The sequence below is a fragment of the Rhinoderma darwinii genome, unplaced genomic scaffold, assembly GCF_050947455.1.
Source record: "Rhinoderma darwinii isolate aRhiDar2 unplaced genomic scaffold, aRhiDar2.hap1 Scaffold_433, whole genome shotgun sequence".
Classification (NCBI taxonomy): Eukaryota; Metazoa; Chordata; class Amphibia; order Anura; family Rhinodermatidae; genus Rhinoderma; species Rhinoderma darwinii.
In genome coordinates, this window is record NW_027463836.1 from 58,546 (window position 1) to 76,191 (window position 17,646).

Consider the following 17,646-nt stretch of genomic DNA (forward strand, 5'->3'; position numbering starts at 1 on the left):
GTTTCTATTAGTAGCATCTAAAGTACCATACAATGCACTGGTAAACGGAAAAAAAATTATTTGCGTGCTGAAATTGGAAAAAACTGCGATCCCTTCATGGCTTTTTGGGTTTCGTTCTTACAGATTTCACCGTGCGGTAAAAATGAAAACGGAACTACATGCTGTGGCTCAATACGATTGCGGAGATACCAATTTATATAGGTTTTCTTAAATTACACTCCTTTCAAAGAAAAAAAACTTTTTGGTAAAATTTTTTATTGGTGTAGCCACATTCTAAGAGCCATACGGTTTTTATTTTTTCATCGATTGAGCGGTGTGATGCGTATTTTTTGTGGGACGAGCTCTAGTTTTTATAGGTACCATTTTTTGGTACATGCAATTTTTTGATCACTTTTTATTACATTTTTTTTAAGAGCTAAGTTGACCAAAAAACAGCAATTTTGGGGTTTTAAATATTTTTGGGTTCACCATGCGCGTTAAATAACGCTATATTTTAATAGTTCAGAAACAGCTATACCAATTTTGTTAACTTTTTTTTATTTTTTACATTACTTTAGAGGAAAACTGGGAAAAGGTGTTTTTTTTTTAACTTTTAATTTGTTCTTTTTTCCTTACTAAAAACTATATTTCCCTTTTTTTTGCTAGGGGACATGAACCAGCGATTGTTAGATCGCCGGTACAATACACTGCAATACTAATGTATTGTAGTATATTGTCATTTCCACAGGCTTCTGTTAAAGTGCAGCTAAACGTTTAACAAACTTCTGACATGTCATAGTGACATGTCAGAAGTTTTGATTGGTGGAGGTCCAAGCACCGAGACCCCACCTATCGCTAAAAGTACGGAGCTGAAGCGCTCGGTACGGGCTCTTATACGTTCTCCGATAGATTGGTTTCCGGAAAAAGCCGAACAGACACGAAGCGGCTGAGCGCTCACACGAGAACTTCAGCTGCTTCATTCTAGCGATTAGTGGGGGTCTCAGTGCTCGGACCCCCACCAATCAAAACTTCTGACATGTCACTATGACATGTCAGAAGTTTCTTAAACGTTTAGCTACACTTTAAGCCCTGCCACATGCAGGGCTTAGGAGAGGCAGAGTGAAGGCAGTCTTGGGGGCCTTCATTAGGCCCTGGGCTGCCATGACAACCATAGTGACCCTGCGATCTCATTGCGGGTGGGGGTGACGAGCTGTCAGAGGGGGCCGCCCCCTCTTTTTAACACCTCAGATGCTGCCTTCGTGACTGACCACAGCATTTGAGGGATTAAACAGCCAGAAATCAGCGCATTCACCGTTTCTGGCCGTTAGTCCCGGGTGTCATCTGTAATACACAGCTGACAGCCGCAGCGTATGGTGCACGCACAGCGCGTGAGCGCTCCGTACATCACCCCTCGCACTGTGACATATCTGACACAACATTTTGCGGGAAGCAGTTAAGGGGTTGAACAACAGGAACTGGTTCTTTAAGGTTATATTCACGCACAGAAGATGATTTTTTCCGGAAAACCCAAACAATTTAAAGCTCCTGACCTCTTTAGGGTCCCAATGTATTCTGCTTTCTCTCTTCTGTAATGGCTCATTCTGCTTTTACAGAAAATTCTAAACTGTGCCAGATCTGCGAGGTCCAGCGCGGGCCTCTACCTTGCTATGCCCCATGGAGTGAAATATACGTTAGCGAGGAGCTGGCGTAGATTTCCACTATAATTTATGCCACTTTTCTGGGATAATCATAATAAATTTGTTGGCTCGGTGGCCACGCCCCTTTCCCCTCGACCACGCCCCATTTCTACAAAGGTGTGGAAAGTGGCACAAAAAAAGGGCAAAAATTGCAATTTGCATCAAAAATGCGACTTTTAATCCCTTTTGCAACTTTTCTACGCCTGGCGTAGAAGAGTTGATAAATGCCCCCCCCTTAGTGTCTTATGTCTCTGTGTTCTTCTCCTGCCTGCAGTCCTCGCCTTCCTTACAGCTGTACTAGTGACTGGACCGTGAAGTAACAATCATTACCAGATAGAACGTCAGGTCCGCTCATTGTATAATATTACAACAGAGGATGAGGAACGTTTCTTGGGAAGGGCCTTGTATAAACATTACAAGTTGTAGAGTCATTTACTGCTTCACATAAGCTGAGAGACTTTCCTCCGGTTCTGTCCATATTTCATGGATTTCATGACTAGATGTCACATTATAAAAGCTCTTAGCTGCTATATTTGCGCTCACTTATATATAAACACCGTCAGGGCCGGCCTTAGGTTGGATGGCGCCCTGTGCGGGATTCTCTATTGCCGCCCACCACAAACCAAAAATTAACCACATATATAGACACATACTGGAACATATATACTGCACATACATAGAGGGACATATTTAGACAAACAGGCAAATATATATATATACACATTCTGGAATATACACACACACACAGACACACAGGAACATATATACTGCACATACATAGAGGGGCATATTTAGACAAACAGGCAAATATATATATATATATATATATATATATATATACACACATTCTGGAATATATACACACACACAGACACACACACACACACACACACACACACACACAGGAACATATATACTGCACATACATAGGAGGGACATATTTAGACAAACAGGCAAATATATATATATATATACACATTCTGGAATATATACACACACACAGACACACACACACAGGAACATATATACAAACACAAACACACATTCACATACACACCCATATATACACTGTGCAGATAATGTAGTAGATGTCACCTGCAGTCCTATGTAACACCACAGATATCACACTCTGATAACTATACCCACACATATATACACACACACACACAGAGGCACACATATATACACACTAACATAGAGACATATATACACATATATACACACACACACACATACTGGAACATATACACACACGAACACAGAGACACATACACACACATAGACACTTACATCTCTTCTTGCTGACAGGATCACAGGTTTCTTGCAGGACGGGCTGTGACGGAGCTTCCTCCTCTGCTCTTGCTCCTCGGCTCTTGTTTCCTCCGTGTGTGTAACGAGGAGGAGAGGACAGAATAGGGGCAGAGCCCAGTGGTGCCCCCTACATGCTGGGAGGGTGCAGCGACCCGTGTCCTCGTACAGGTCACACACACCTAAGACCGTCCCTAAACATCGTCTCTTACACAGATCTCAAGTCTCTCACTGTCTATTATCCGCTCAACTGACACCAACTGACACCTGCAGTTCCATGGAGACGGCTGGTGCAAAGGAGCTCTGAGGATGGGATCGTTCAAAGCGTCCAATCAGAAGCTGCCAACTGGTTTGTACCACTAGGTAAACTACAAGGGTAGGCTCGGACCAAACCAATGACAGTTTTTGTGTTTGTTTTAATAAAGCAACAAGCGGTTATATGTTTTACATTTTATATATATATCCAAAAAAGAGAACGTGAAGCAGCACTCAAATAAAGTGAATTTATTCATCCAACATGAAACCACAACGTTTCATCTCCTCTATGAAGGCATTTTCAAGTCACTGTATTTGAGTGCTGCTTCACGTTCTCTTTTTTGGATATCTAACACATAAGGAGAGGTCACGCCTTTATTTTTGAAGCTTTGCACCAGCCTAGTCAGGCATTTGTTCACAGTGCTGCTCCAACACACACACACACAGAAATACACAAATAAATGTGTATGGAAAGGAAATGATTTATTCCATCTCAAACAGAAAAATATTGACATTACAGATTTAGGCCCCATGCACATGACCGTAAAAACTCCCGTAATTACGGGCCCATAGACTTCTATTGGTCACGGGTACCTCCCCGTATGCTTACGGGAAGGTGCCCGTGCTGTTGAAAAAGATAGAACATGTCCTATTTCAGGCCGTAATTACGGCACGGGCAGCCAATAGAAGTCTATGGGGCTCCCGTAATTACGGGTGACTACGTGTGTGCACCCGTAATTATGGGAGCGTTGCTAGGCGACGTCAGTAAATAGTCACTGTCCAGGGTGCTGAAAGAGTTAAACGATCGGCAGTAACTGTTTCAGCACCCTGGACAGTTGCTACCGATCACAATATAGATAAAGCTGTAAAAAAAAAAAAAAAAAAAGACGTTCATACTTACCCAGAACTCCCTGCTTCTTCCTCCAGTCCGGCCTCCTGGGATGACGTTACAGCCCATGTAACCGCTGCAGCCAATCACAGGCCAATCACTGTCTGCAGTGGTCACATGGACTGCCGCGTCATCCAGGGAGGTCGGACTGGATGTCAAGAAAGGGACGCGTCACCAAGACAACGGCCGGGTAAGTATGAATTTCTTTTACTTTTATTACGGAAAGGGCTGTCCCTTCTCTCTATCCTGCACTGATAGAGAGAAGGGGCTGCCGATTAGTGCAGTGCAATTTTGCAGCCAAAAACGTGCCCGTAAATACGGGTGGAATACGGGTCGAATACGTGTGACCAAGGACCCGTATTTATGCCAGTATTTACGGGTGGACAAAAATACGGTCATGTGCATGGGGCCTTATGGGGTGATTTGGTTTCTTTGAAACGGCAGCACTTTAAGTATTTTTATTTCTGTCAGCGAGTTAATTGTAAAGATAAAGACTCGCCCAATATCCACGTTTTAATGTTCTGTTAGTGTCTTCATCATACTGGACGGGTGAGATAATGTGATTGATAGAAGATAAGCGGCGGTTTCCCTATTTATGGCGGTATCACAACAGTAACCACATTGGCCTCTCACATTATTAATGAATTGCTGCGAGGCCTCCCCTCATGAATAGTGGATGTATGTAACGTATAGGGTAAGGGCACACAGGGGGGATACGCTGCGTAAAAGTACACAGCGTATCCGCCATGGGAGCCGCAGGGAATTTCACCAGAAAAAATGCACAGAATTGTGGTGCAGTTTTTCGTTTGGAATCTCCACTGGGGAAATACTGCTAGAAAAAGAAACACTTTTTTCGGATTCGTGATTTTTGCAGGCGGAATCGCAGCTTTTCCATTGCAAAAATCACAACATTTGCCTATTTATTGCGAGTTTTACCCCCCATTAAATTCAATGGAAAAAACCTGAAAGAGAAGAGCAGCGATTCCGCAGCATAAAGTGACAGGCTGCGGATTAAAAAAACGCACCGCAGGTCAATTTATGAAACGGTTTCTCAGCATATTTGTTCAAATTTCATCCACTCTGCGGTTACTATAATACGCAATTAAATCCGTTTTCGAAAATCAACAGTGTTTACGCTGAGGGTATGTTCACACGCTAAAGTAAAATCGGCTGTAAAATGCGGATGTTTTTAAAGGAAAACGGCCTCTGATTTTCAGCTGCTTCTTAAGCAAAAGTTTTTGATGCGTTTTTTTCTTAAGCTGTTTTTTTATTGACACAATGAAAAACGGCTCCAAAAAGGCCTCAAGAAGTGACATGAACTTTTTATTTCACGAAGCGTTTTTTTACTACAGGGTGTAATCAGGAGCGTAGCTGGTAGCTGGGGATGGCAGGGGGGGGGGGCATGTGCCCGGCCATCAATGGCGGATTATCATGGTACATTGTAGTTTTGATGCGATTTTGCCGCAAATCGCGGCAAAAAAACGCGATAAAACTGCATTGTGTATGTCCTGCAAAAGGACCTTTAGACATAAGGTCACATGACCTCATTTCTGAAGTACTTACTATTGCTTAGAGACCTGCTGGTCACATGACCTCATCTCTGAAGTTCTTACTATTGCTTAGAGACCTGCTGGTCACATGACCTCATCTCTGAAGTTCTTACTATTGCTTAGAGACCTGCTGGTCACATGACCGCATCTCTGAAGTTCTTACTATTGCTTAGAGACCTGCTGGTCACATGACCTCATCTCTGAAGTTCTTACTATTGCTTAGAGACCTGCTGGTCACATGACCTCATCTCTGAAGTTCTTACTATTGCTTAGAGACCTGCTGGTCACATGACCTCATCTCTGAAGTTCTTACTATTGCTTAGAGACCTGCTGGTCACATGACCGCAGGACTTCAGCAGCAACAGCGACTCCACAGAGAAGACTGACTATGTAAGTATAAGGGGATTGATTTGTTTAATGGGACTGTATTTAGGGGTCTGGTGTGGGGACTGTATTTAGGGGGGGCTGGTGTGGGGTCTGTATTTAGGGGGTCTGGTGTGGGGTCTGTATTTAGGGGGCCTGGTTTGGGGACTGTATTTAGGAGGTTTGGTGTCTATTAGTTTAAGGGGTCTGTATTTAGGGGGTCTGGTCTGGGGTCTGTATCAGATTAAGGGATTTAGGGTCTGTATATTTAGGGGTCTGAGTTAGTTTAAGTGATCTGGGGTCGGTATTTAGGGGGTCTGTTTTAGTTTGAGGTCTGTGTCGGTATTTAGGGGGTCTGTATTTGGGGGTGTGATCTGTATTTGTTTATGGGGTCTGTATTTAGGGGTCTGTATTAGTTTTGGGGTTTTTATTTAGGGGTCTGTATTAGTTTAGGGGGTCTGGTCTGAGGTCTGTATTAAGGGAGTCAGGTCTGGGGTTATTATTAGTGTAGGGGGTCAGGTCTGGTGTCCGTATTTAGGGGTCCGGTCTGAGGTCTGTATTTATTCAGGGTGCTTGTGATGGGGGTCTGTATTTGTTTAGGGGGTCTGGTCTGGGGACTGCAATAGCTTAGAAGGTCTGGGGTCTGTAGGTATTCTATAATCTAGTCTGTGGTCCAATTTTATTAGTATGAGTAAAAGGGGTTGTCCAGGCACGTATAAAAAACGGTCTGTGCCCGCACCACCCCTTTAATGTATGGTCCTGGGCCTTGGTGTCTAAATTTGTGTGTTTCTATAAGGGGCTGGAAATGGCTGCAGAAGTGATGGGCAAAGATGTCTAATCAGGAGAAGTCGCCATAACGGTCTGTGCCAGATGGAGAAGAAAAGAAAACGGCACCCATCAGAGAAGACATCACTGGATCTATAGGGGATCTCCTCTCCTGACATGTCTGTTGCAGGTAATTCTTGTATTCTACATATTTCTGTGTACCCAGAGCTAATAGACAAATGCGTGTTATCATTCCCATTGTCAGAAGGAGGTGTCCCTACACAGTGTGATACTGTCAGCGATGGTGGAGACTGTCAGTATGTAGGGACACAGCCCTTTAACAAGGGGAATCGTAACAACCATTTGTCAATGCTCACACAAAAAGGTGGTGTTCACTATAGACACGGCAGAGCGGTGGTAGGGAAGGGGGGCCCAAGTTTGTGGAACAGCCCATGGCCTATGGTCTACTTAATCCACCACTGCCGGTCATTCAGCCAGCGCCTTTCTACAAGTGAAGCGGCTCGATACTTTGCGCCGCTTGCATCGTTGAAAGGCGCTGATTGGCAGAGGAGCGTTCAACCCCAGGAGACCTGCGCAGAAGAGAGCAGGTCTCCATTGCTGCCGGACGGCGTGGGAACGGGATTAAGGTGAGTTTGAATAGTTTGTTATTTTATCGTAATAAAAAAGTGTGTGGCATTATCTACGGGTGTGGATTTATCTACAGGGGGGGCTATATACTGGTGTGGGCTATCTGTGGAGCACTATATACAGGGGTGGGCTATATCTACAGGGGGGCTATATACAGGGTTGGGCTATACGTGGAGCACTATATACAGGGGTGGGCTATCTGTAGAGCACTATAGGGGGAGCTATATGTGGGACACTATACAGAGGTGAGCTATATGGGGGCACTATCTACAGGGTGCTCTATGGCAGGCACCATCTACAGGGGGCACAGTGTGTGTGTGTGTGTGTGGGACATGGTGTATGGTGCTATTATAATTAGAGGTGCAGTGTATGGCGCTATTATATTTAGGGGCGTAGTGTGTGGTATAATGAGAACTTTATCTTTGTTTATAGGTGTAGAAATGTAGGAAAAGTGAGAAGCTGAAGACATCTGAGAAGCAAACTGCAGAAATGGGTTGTGGCCGGGAGAAGTCATCATAGAGGTCTGGACCGGATGGAGAAAAAGATCTAGAATCTGAGACGTCACCGGTGAGTCACTTAATGTAAATGTTCATTCTGCCTCTAATCAGCACTGTAGTCACTGTATGATTTGCAGCGAGATGATGGGTGGTATGATTTTTTTTTTAATGAAACAGCATCTCCCAGCATATCTTTACCATTGTTCGGACCATGCTGGGAGCTGGAAATAATTTAGTGTGAACCTATACGTCAGGGTTTGCACTAAATTGAGCTGTATTTGTACTGGTGCTGTATATATGTACTGAGCTTGGTTCTGGGGCTGTATTTATGTACTGAGCACTATTCTGGTGTTGTGTATAGAACTATATTGCTTGTAAAATGTACAAATGTTTTTATGCTCGAGTTACATAAAAAGAAATGTGGAAAATAAATGACACGTCGACTGGTAGAGAAAACAAACATTGCGAGGGGGAAGGAGATGTCGGGAAAGAGGTTGGGGGGGGGGCGCCAAACTGAATCTTTGCCCCGGGTACTGGAGAACCTAGCTACGCCTCTGGTGTAATACTGTCTCATGCCTCCCATCCAGCAGATGGCACCGCGGGAGCGCCATGAACACTCACCCCTGCAGCCGCACCATCCTGACCTGCCTCGGGTCCCCTGGACGAGCTCCAGACGGGCTCTCCAGTTGAGCTTGCCGCGCTAGAGGCAGAAGAAGACGCCTCCGTCTGCTGAACCGCCAATGAAGGAAGCCTTTCTTGCCGACCGGGCCCATGTTGCTCTATCGGCCTCTTCATTCGACTGCGGTCACACAGGCCGACTGCCCACCGCACGCTGCTCTGGATGCCAGGGGCCCGACCGCTCCTTCCTGCTGCCCTCAACCGCACACCGGAAACTGCCGCCATCTCTCCCACCGGCCTCGGACCGTCCACGCCACTGCTCCCGGCCTCCGGAACCTCCACAGCAGGTAAGGGGGGGGGGGTCACACTCCGTCTGCGCCGTAGAACCGGCGATGTAGGGCTGAGGCGCTCAGGCGGCCTGGAACGCAGAGCCCTGGGGGGACACCCACAAGGGCCCCTAACTGCTCCTGCACCCACCCTAGCCCCTTCTCCACTGCCTGTACCCTAATCCTCTCCAGCAACTCCTCTAAGCCCTCCATCTATAGTCTAGGCCCTAAACTGACACAAAAACTGATGGCTACCCTGACACTGGCTGCACACACATTCTCCTCACAAACTTTTTCAAGCCATAAAATGGCTTCCTTGCCTACTACCTATATATATATATATATATATATATATATATATATATATATATATATATATATATATTCCCTAACTCCACCCCCAATACCCCCAGCCCCCCAGTAACGTTCCTAACTTAAACCCACCCACCAATCTATAATCACAATACCCCTCTACTTGACCCCTTGCAGGCCCAGAACCATCATGACCGCCCTCTGTCCAGCTTTGCTTAGCTCTGGGCTCACAATAGCGACTGTGGCATCTGAGGTGTTAAGAAGAGGGGTGACCCCCTCTAATAGTCCATCGCCCAACTCAACGGCGTGATCGCAGGCTGCCGATGATTGGCATGGCAACCTGGGGCCCTAATGAGGGGCCCCAGGTCTGCCATCTCTGCACTCCTATTAAGACTTGCATCCGGCAGGGATCATGATATACTTCAGTACATTAGTAGTGCAATAGTATCATGCAAGCGATGCAATGATTGCTGGGTCAAGTCCCCTAAGGGGATGTAAAACAAAGGTTTATTTTGATGTACACAAAGTTAAAAAATAAATAAATTACCCTCTAAAGCAGGGGTTTCAAGCAAGCGGCCCGCATGTGGCCCCTGACGCTGTCATCTGCGGCCCGTGGGACACAGAGCCGCTAGTGCAGGCTCTGCTCCGGGATTCTGTGGAATTCCCTGACATCGATGTCCACATATGGACAACGATGTCTGGGGCTTCCCCAGAGCCAGAGTCCCACGCAGAGCGCTAGTATAGCCTCTGCTCCGGGACTCTGCGGAATTCACTGACATCGCTGTCCATATATGCAGAGTCCCGGGCAGAGCGCTAGTATGTCTGGGGCTTCCCCAGAGCTGGAGTCCCGGGCAAAACGCTAGTATAGGCTCTGCTCCGGGACTCTGGGGAAGCCTCTGACATCACTGTCCAGTATATACAGACGGCACTGTGGCATTATCTACAGACGGCACTGTGGCATTATCTACAGAGGGCACTGTGGCATTATCTACAGAGGGCACTGTGGCATTATCTACAGAGGGCACTGTGGCATTATCTACAGAGGGCACTGTGGCATTATCTACAGAGGGCACTGTGGCATTATCTACAGAGGGCACTGTGGCGTTATCTACAGACGGCACAGTGGCGTTATCTACAGACGGCACAGTGGCGTTATCTACAGACGGCACAGTGGCGTTATCTACAGAGGGCACTGTGGCGTTATCTACAGAGGGCACTGTGGCGTTATCTACAGAGGGCACTGTGGCGTTATCTACAGAGGGCACTGTGGCGTTATCTACAGAGGGCACTGTGGCATTATCTACAGAGGGCACTGTGGCATTATCTACAGAGGGCACTGTGGCATTATCTACAGAGGGCACTGTGGCATTATCTACAGAGGGCACTGTGGCATTATCTACAGAGGGCACTGTGGCATTATCTACAGAGGGCACTGTGGCATTATCTACAGAGGGCACTGTGGCATTATCTACAGGGGGCACTGTAGCACGGTCTAAAAAGGGACTGCCCAATCTTGACATGTGTCTGCCAAACGCTGCCAACTGAGCCGCCGGACTGCATTTAGCGACACAAACTGGAAAACTGAATTGTTGAAATAAGCACGTGGAGAAATATCTAAAAATTTTAAACCTAGCGGTATTATTATAGTAATGTAGTATTATTATTATAGTAATGTAGTATTATTATAGTAATGTAGTATTATTATGATAGTAATATAGTGTTATAGTAGATCAAATAACTAATTGATTGACAATTTTGTATTGTATCAAATTTGAAAGTAATGCGGCCCGTCAACTTCCCATTTTTTTTATATGCGGCCCACTTACCCGGCCGAGTTTGAGACCCCTCGGATAGACAGTGAGAACAGTATACAGGGAATATAGGACATACAATGAGGCTAGTATACAGGGAATATAGGACATACAGTGAGGACAGTATACAGGGAATATAGTACATATAGTGAGGACTGTATACAGGGAATGTAGGACAGACAGTGAGAACAGTATACAGGAAATATAGGACATACAGTGAGGACAGTATACAGGGAATATAGTACATATATTGAGGACTGTATACAGGGAATGTAGGACAGACAGTGAGAACAGTATACAGGGAATATAGTACATATGGTGAGGACTGTATACAGGGAATGTAGGACAGACAGTGAGAACAGTATACAGGGAATATAGGACATACGATGAGGCTAGTATACAGGGAATATAAGACATACAGTGAGGACAGTATACAAGGCATATAGGACATTAAATGAGGACAATATACTGGGAGTATAATATAGTACATACAGTGAGGACAATATACAGGGAATATAGGACATACAGTGAGGACAGTATACAAGGCATATAGGACATTAAATGAAGAAAATATACATGGAATATAGGACATACAATGAGCCTAGTATACAGGGAATATAGGACATACAGTGAGGACAGTATGCTGGGAATACAGGACATGCAATGAGCCTAGTATACAGGGAATATAGGACATACAGTGAGGACAGTATACTGGGAATATAGGACATACAGTGAGGATAGTATACAGAAAATGTAGGACATACTGTGAGGAAAGTATACTGGGAGTATAATACATATAGTGAGGACAGTATTAAGGACATACAGTGAGGACAGTATACAGGGAATATAGGACATACAGTGACGACAATATACATGGAATATATGACATACAATGTGCCTAGTATACAGGGAATATAGGACATACAGTGAGGACAGTATGCTGGGAATATAGGACATACAATGAGCCTAGTATACAGGGAATATAGGACATACAGTGAGGACAGTATACTGGGAATATAGGACATACAGTGAGGACAGTATACTGGGAATATAGGACATACAGTGAGGATAGTATACTGGGAATATAGTACATATAGTGAGGACAGTATACAGAAAATGTAGAACATACTGTGAGGAAAGTATACTGGGAATATAGTACATGTAGTGAGGACAGTATACAGGGAATATAGGACATACAGTGAGGACAGAATACAGGGAATATAAGACATACAGTGAGGACAATATACGGAGAATATAAGACATACAGTGAGGACAGTATACTGGGAAAAAGTACATAGCGTGAGGACAGTATACAGGGAATATAGGACATACAGTGGGGGCAATATACAAAGTATATAGGACATACAGTAAGGACGTATACAGGGCATATAGTACATATAGTGAGGACAGTATACTGGAAATATAGTACATATAGTGAGGACAGTATACTGGGAGTATAGGACATACAGTGAGGACAGTATGCAGAGAATATAATACATATAGTGGGGACAGTATACAGGGAATATAAGACATACAGACAGCATACAGTGAATATAGGACATACAATGAGCCTAGTATACAGGGAATATAGGACATACAGTGAGGACAGAATACTGGGAATATATGACATACAGTGAGGATAGTATACAGAAAATATAGGACATACTTGAGGAAAGTATACTGGGAATTTAGTACATATAGTGAGGACAGTATACTGGGAATATAGTACATGTAGTGAGGACAGTATACAAGGAATATAGTACATATAGTGAGGACAGAATACAGGAAATATAAGACATACAGAGAATACAATATAAAGAGAATATAGTACATACAGTAAGGACAGCATACAGGGAATATAGGACATACAGTGAGGACAACATACAGGGAATATAGGACATACAGTAATGGCAGGATACTGGGAATTTAGTACATATAATGAGGACAGTATACAGGGAATATAGGACATACAGTGCGGACAGTATACAGGGAATATAGGACATACAGTGCGGACAGTATACAGAAAATATAGGACATACTGTGAGGAAAGTATACTGGGAATATAGTACATGTAGTGAGGACAGTATAGAGGCAATATAGGACATACAGTGGGGACAGGATACTGCAAATTTACTACATATAGTGAGGACAGTATACTGGGAATATAATACATATAGTGAGGACAGTATACTGGGAGAAAAGTACATAGCGTGAGGAAAGTATACAAGGAATATAGGACATCCAGGGAGGACAGTATACTGGGAATATAATACATACAGTGAGGACAGTATACAGGGAATATAATACATATAGTGAGGACAGTATACAGGGAATATAATACATACAGTGAGGACAGTATACTGGGAAAAAAGTACATAGTGTGAGGAAAGTATACAGGGAATATAGAACATCCAGGGAGGACAGTATACTGGGAATATAGAACATACAGTAAGGATAATATACAGAGATTATACTTTATACAGTGAGGAGAATATACAGAGAATATAGTACATACAGTAAGAACAATATACTGGAAATATAGGACATACAGTGGGGACAGGATAGTGGGAATTTAGTACGTATAGTGAGGACAGTATACATGGCAAAAATACATATAGTGAGTACAGTATACAGTGAATATAGGAAATACAGTGAGGATAGGATACTGGGAATATAGTACATATAGTGAGGACAGTATACAGGGAATATAGGAGATACAGTGAGGAAAGTATACTGGGAATATAGTACATGTAGTGAGGACAGTATACAGGGAATATAGGAGATACAGTGAGGACAGGATACTGGGAACTTAGTACATATAGTGAGGACAATATACAGGGAATATAAGACATATAGTGAGGACTGTATACAGGGAATATAAGACATACAGTGAGGACAGTATTATGTTTTATTTTGTTTCAGCTAATTGTCAGAGAAAAGAATGTACTTAGAAACTCCTTTATCGGAGATGAAGACGGCCTGCAGGGGACTAGATCACGAGAAGTCACATTTTACTGTGTTTCCAACGAATATCAGTCTAGAAAAGTCTATAAGTCCCCATCACATCACGTTTTTAGCCTCCACTTAATGTATATGCCAGGAACAGCTCCCGACATATACGTTAAACATAGACAGTGACCGATACTAAACAGTGGCATCTGCCAAGAATAGACTACAATAGCGTACGTTAAATGTATGCGTCATTATCTCTCATGACCCCTTTCAAGACATATACGTTAAACGGATGCCATAATAGCCTATAGGTGAGGGATGCCACGGTTAGGCATCTGTCACAGGCATCTGACTCCCATCGACGGATCAATTTAACATATACATATCATGAAAATCTATTGTAAATCCTATGACGTATACATGAAACGGAGGCCTGTGACGTATGCTATATAGTGGTATACGTCACCCATAGTCTTCCATGCTTAAAAACATATACCACGCATTGTACATTTCTTGAGGGATTCCGTTGTATGGAATAACGTATACCAGCCTGACTTAGGCCAAAAGGACACTTTATTTTTACCCCTGTCGGTCTATGGACACTTTACTGTGGAGATTGGGACAGATCAACTAAACGTTGGGCTAAAAAGTGATCAATATCATGTCAAAATCTGTCAATTACAATATATGTGTAACACCCATTTGGGCCGACCTCTGTAGGCAGGGTGTATTGTAGTTCTCATCTCACTATGGCGCAGTGCCTCCACCCAAATCTTGCTAGGAGCTCTATACGAAAGCAAGAGGGTCTTCCTCTTCTGCCAGGGGTCGACGCGGGAAACCCCCACATTTGCTCAGTACACACTCACAAGCGGTTATGGTGAAACTACTCAACCGTTTTATTTAGGGAAAGGTAAACAAGGGCGATCTAAATAAAAATGATGCAAATAAAGAAATAAAGCACAAATGACATAACAGTTACAGTTCTGTGTGATTGACCCCCTAGTGGTGGGCATGGGCTATATGCCAGGCCTGGCTGGTACAACACATATCAATATTCCCAGAAATGTTATGGGCAGGGGCGTAGCTAGGGGGGGGGGGGCAGGCGGGGCACGTGCCCCGGGCGCAGCTCAGAGGGGGGCGCCAGCGCCACCTCCTCCTGCACTATAATTGTACCTGTGTCGCAAGGACACAGGTACAATTAGAAGCAATGAATGACCGGTCACGTTCCGTGCCCGGCCATTCAGCGCCTTTCCACGAATGAAGCAACTGGTACCTTTTGTACCAGTGAAGCTTCCGTCGATGAAAGACGCTGACTGACTGACAGGGAAAGTCATCCTTCCCAGCCAATCAGCGCCTTTCATAGATGCTGTGTTCAACCCCCTGGCTGCCGGACGGCGTGGGAGCGGGAATAAGGTGAGTTTGAATATTTTTTATTTTTTTTTAACTGTAATAGACGTGTGTGTCTGTATCTGCGGGGGGACTATATCTACAGGGGGGCTATATCTACAGGGGGTGGGCTATATCTACAGGGGGGCTATATACTGGGGTGGGCTATCTACAGGGGGACCATATCTACAGGGGGTGGGCTATATACAGGTGGACTATATCTACAGGGGGGCTATATACTGGGGTGGGCTATCTACAGGGGGACCATATCTACAGGGGATGGGCTATATACAGGTGGACTATATCTACAGGGGGTGGGCTATATACAGGGGGACTATATCTACAGGGGGGCTATATACTGGGGTGGACTATCTATGGAGCACCATATACAGGGGTGGGCTATAGCTACAGGGGGGCTATATAGTATATAGCCCCCTGTAGATATAGCCCACCCCTGTAGATATAGCCCACCCCTTTAGATATAGCCCACCCCTGTAGATATAGCCCACCCCTGTAGATATAGCCCACACCTGTAGATATAGCCCAGCCCTGTAGATATGGTCCCCCTGTAGATATGGTCCCCCTGTAGATATGGTCCCCCTGTAGATATGGTCCCCCTGTAGATAGCCCACCCCTGTAGATATAGTCCCCCTGTAGATATAGTCCCCCTGTAGATATAGCCCACCCCTGTAGATATAGCCCACCCCTGTGTATAGCCCACCCCTGTGTATAGCCCAGCCCTGTAGATATGGTCCCCCTGTAGATATGGTCCCCCTGTAGATATAGTCCCCCTGTAGATAGCCCACCCCTGTAGATATAGTCCCCATGTAGATATAGCCCACTCCTGTAGATATAGCCCACCCCTGTGTATAGCCCACCCCTGTGTATAGCCCAGCCCTGTAGATATGGTCCCCCTGTAGATATGGTCCCCCTGTAGATAGCCCACCCCTGTAGATATAGTCCCCCTGTAGATATAGCCCACCCCTGTATATAGTCCCCCTGTAGATATAGCCCACCCCTGTATATAGTATCCCACAAATAGCTCCCCCTATAGTGGTCCACAGAAAGCCCACCCCTGTATATAGTGCTCCACAGATAGCCCACCCCTGTATATACTATATACAAGGGTGGGCTATCTGTGGAGCACTATATACAGGGGTGGACTATCTAGTGGAGCACTATATACAAGGGTGGACTATATGTACAAGGGGGGCTATCTGTGAAACACTATATACAGGGGTGGACTATATGTGGAGCACTATATACAGGGGTGGGCTATATCTACAGGGGGGGGCTACATACATGGTTGGGCTATCTGTAGAGTACTATATACAGGGGTGGGCTATATCTACAGGGGGCTATATACAGGGGTGGGCTATCTGTAGAGCACTATAGGGGGAGTTATTTGTGGGACACTATATACAGGGGTGGTCTATATGGGGGCACTATCTACAGGGGCTCTATGGCAGGCACTATCTACAGGGGGCTCTATGGCAGGCACTATCTACAGGGGGCACAGTGTGTGTGTGTGTGTGTGTGTCTGTGTGTGTGTGTGTGTGTGTGTGTGTGTGTGTGACACGGTGTATGGTGCTATTATAATTAGAGGTGCAGTGTATGGCGCTATTATATTTAGGGGCGTAGTGTGTGGTATAATGATAACTTTATATTTATTTATAGGTGCAGAAATGTTGGAAAAGTGAGAAGCTGAAGACATGTGAGCGGCAAACTGCAGAAATGGGCTGTGATCGGGAAAAGTCATCATAGAGGTCTGGACCGGATGGAGAAAAAGAACTAGAATCTGAGATGTCACCGGTGAGTCACTTAATGTAAGTGTTTATTCTGCCTCTAATCAGTACTGTAGTCGCTGTATGATCTGCAGTGAGATAATTATGATAGGATTTATTTTTTGTGAAACGGCATCTCCCAGCATATCCTTATCATTGTTTGGGCCATGCTGGGAGCTGTAGTTTTACGCCGTACACACCTATACGGCAGGGGTTGCACTAAATTGAGCTGTATTTGTGCTGGTGTTTTATATATGTAGTGAGCTTGGTTCTGGTGTTGTGTATAGAACCATATTGCTTGTAAAATGTACAAATGTTTTTATGCTCGCGATTGGTAGAGAAAACAAACACGGCGAGGGGGAAGGAGATGTCGGGAAAGAGGTTGGTGGGGAGGCGCCAAACTGAATCTTTGCCCCGGGTGCTGGAGAACATAGCTACGCCTCTGGTTATGGGGATAACAAATGGTTAGGATACTGTCTTCACCAAACATATACAGTATATCAGTG

The 17,646-nt window shown here is 44.7% G+C and overlaps 2 long non-coding RNA genes across 2 annotated transcripts in view; one reads left to right on the forward strand and one right to left on the reverse strand.

The window, feature by feature from the left end:
* The window catches only part of LOC142712967 (uncharacterized), a 31,328-nt gene extending 28,069 nt beyond the window's left edge, over positions 1-3,259 (reverse strand). The window contains exon 1 of the long non-coding RNA XR_012870140.1: positions 2,967-3,259. This is a non-coding gene — a long non-coding RNA (uncharacterized LOC142712967). The remainder of the gene's footprint in view (positions 1-2,966) is intronic.
* Positions 3,260-6,843: 3,584 nt separating this feature from the next.
* LOC142712964 (uncharacterized) lies at positions 6,844-17,178 on the forward strand. The gene is made up of 3 exons (XR_012870136.1): positions 6,844-6,996; positions 7,887-8,021; positions 17,034-17,178. It is a non-coding gene; the product is annotated as an uncharacterized LOC142712964 (long non-coding RNA).
* Positions 17,179-17,646: the final 468 nt, after the last annotated feature.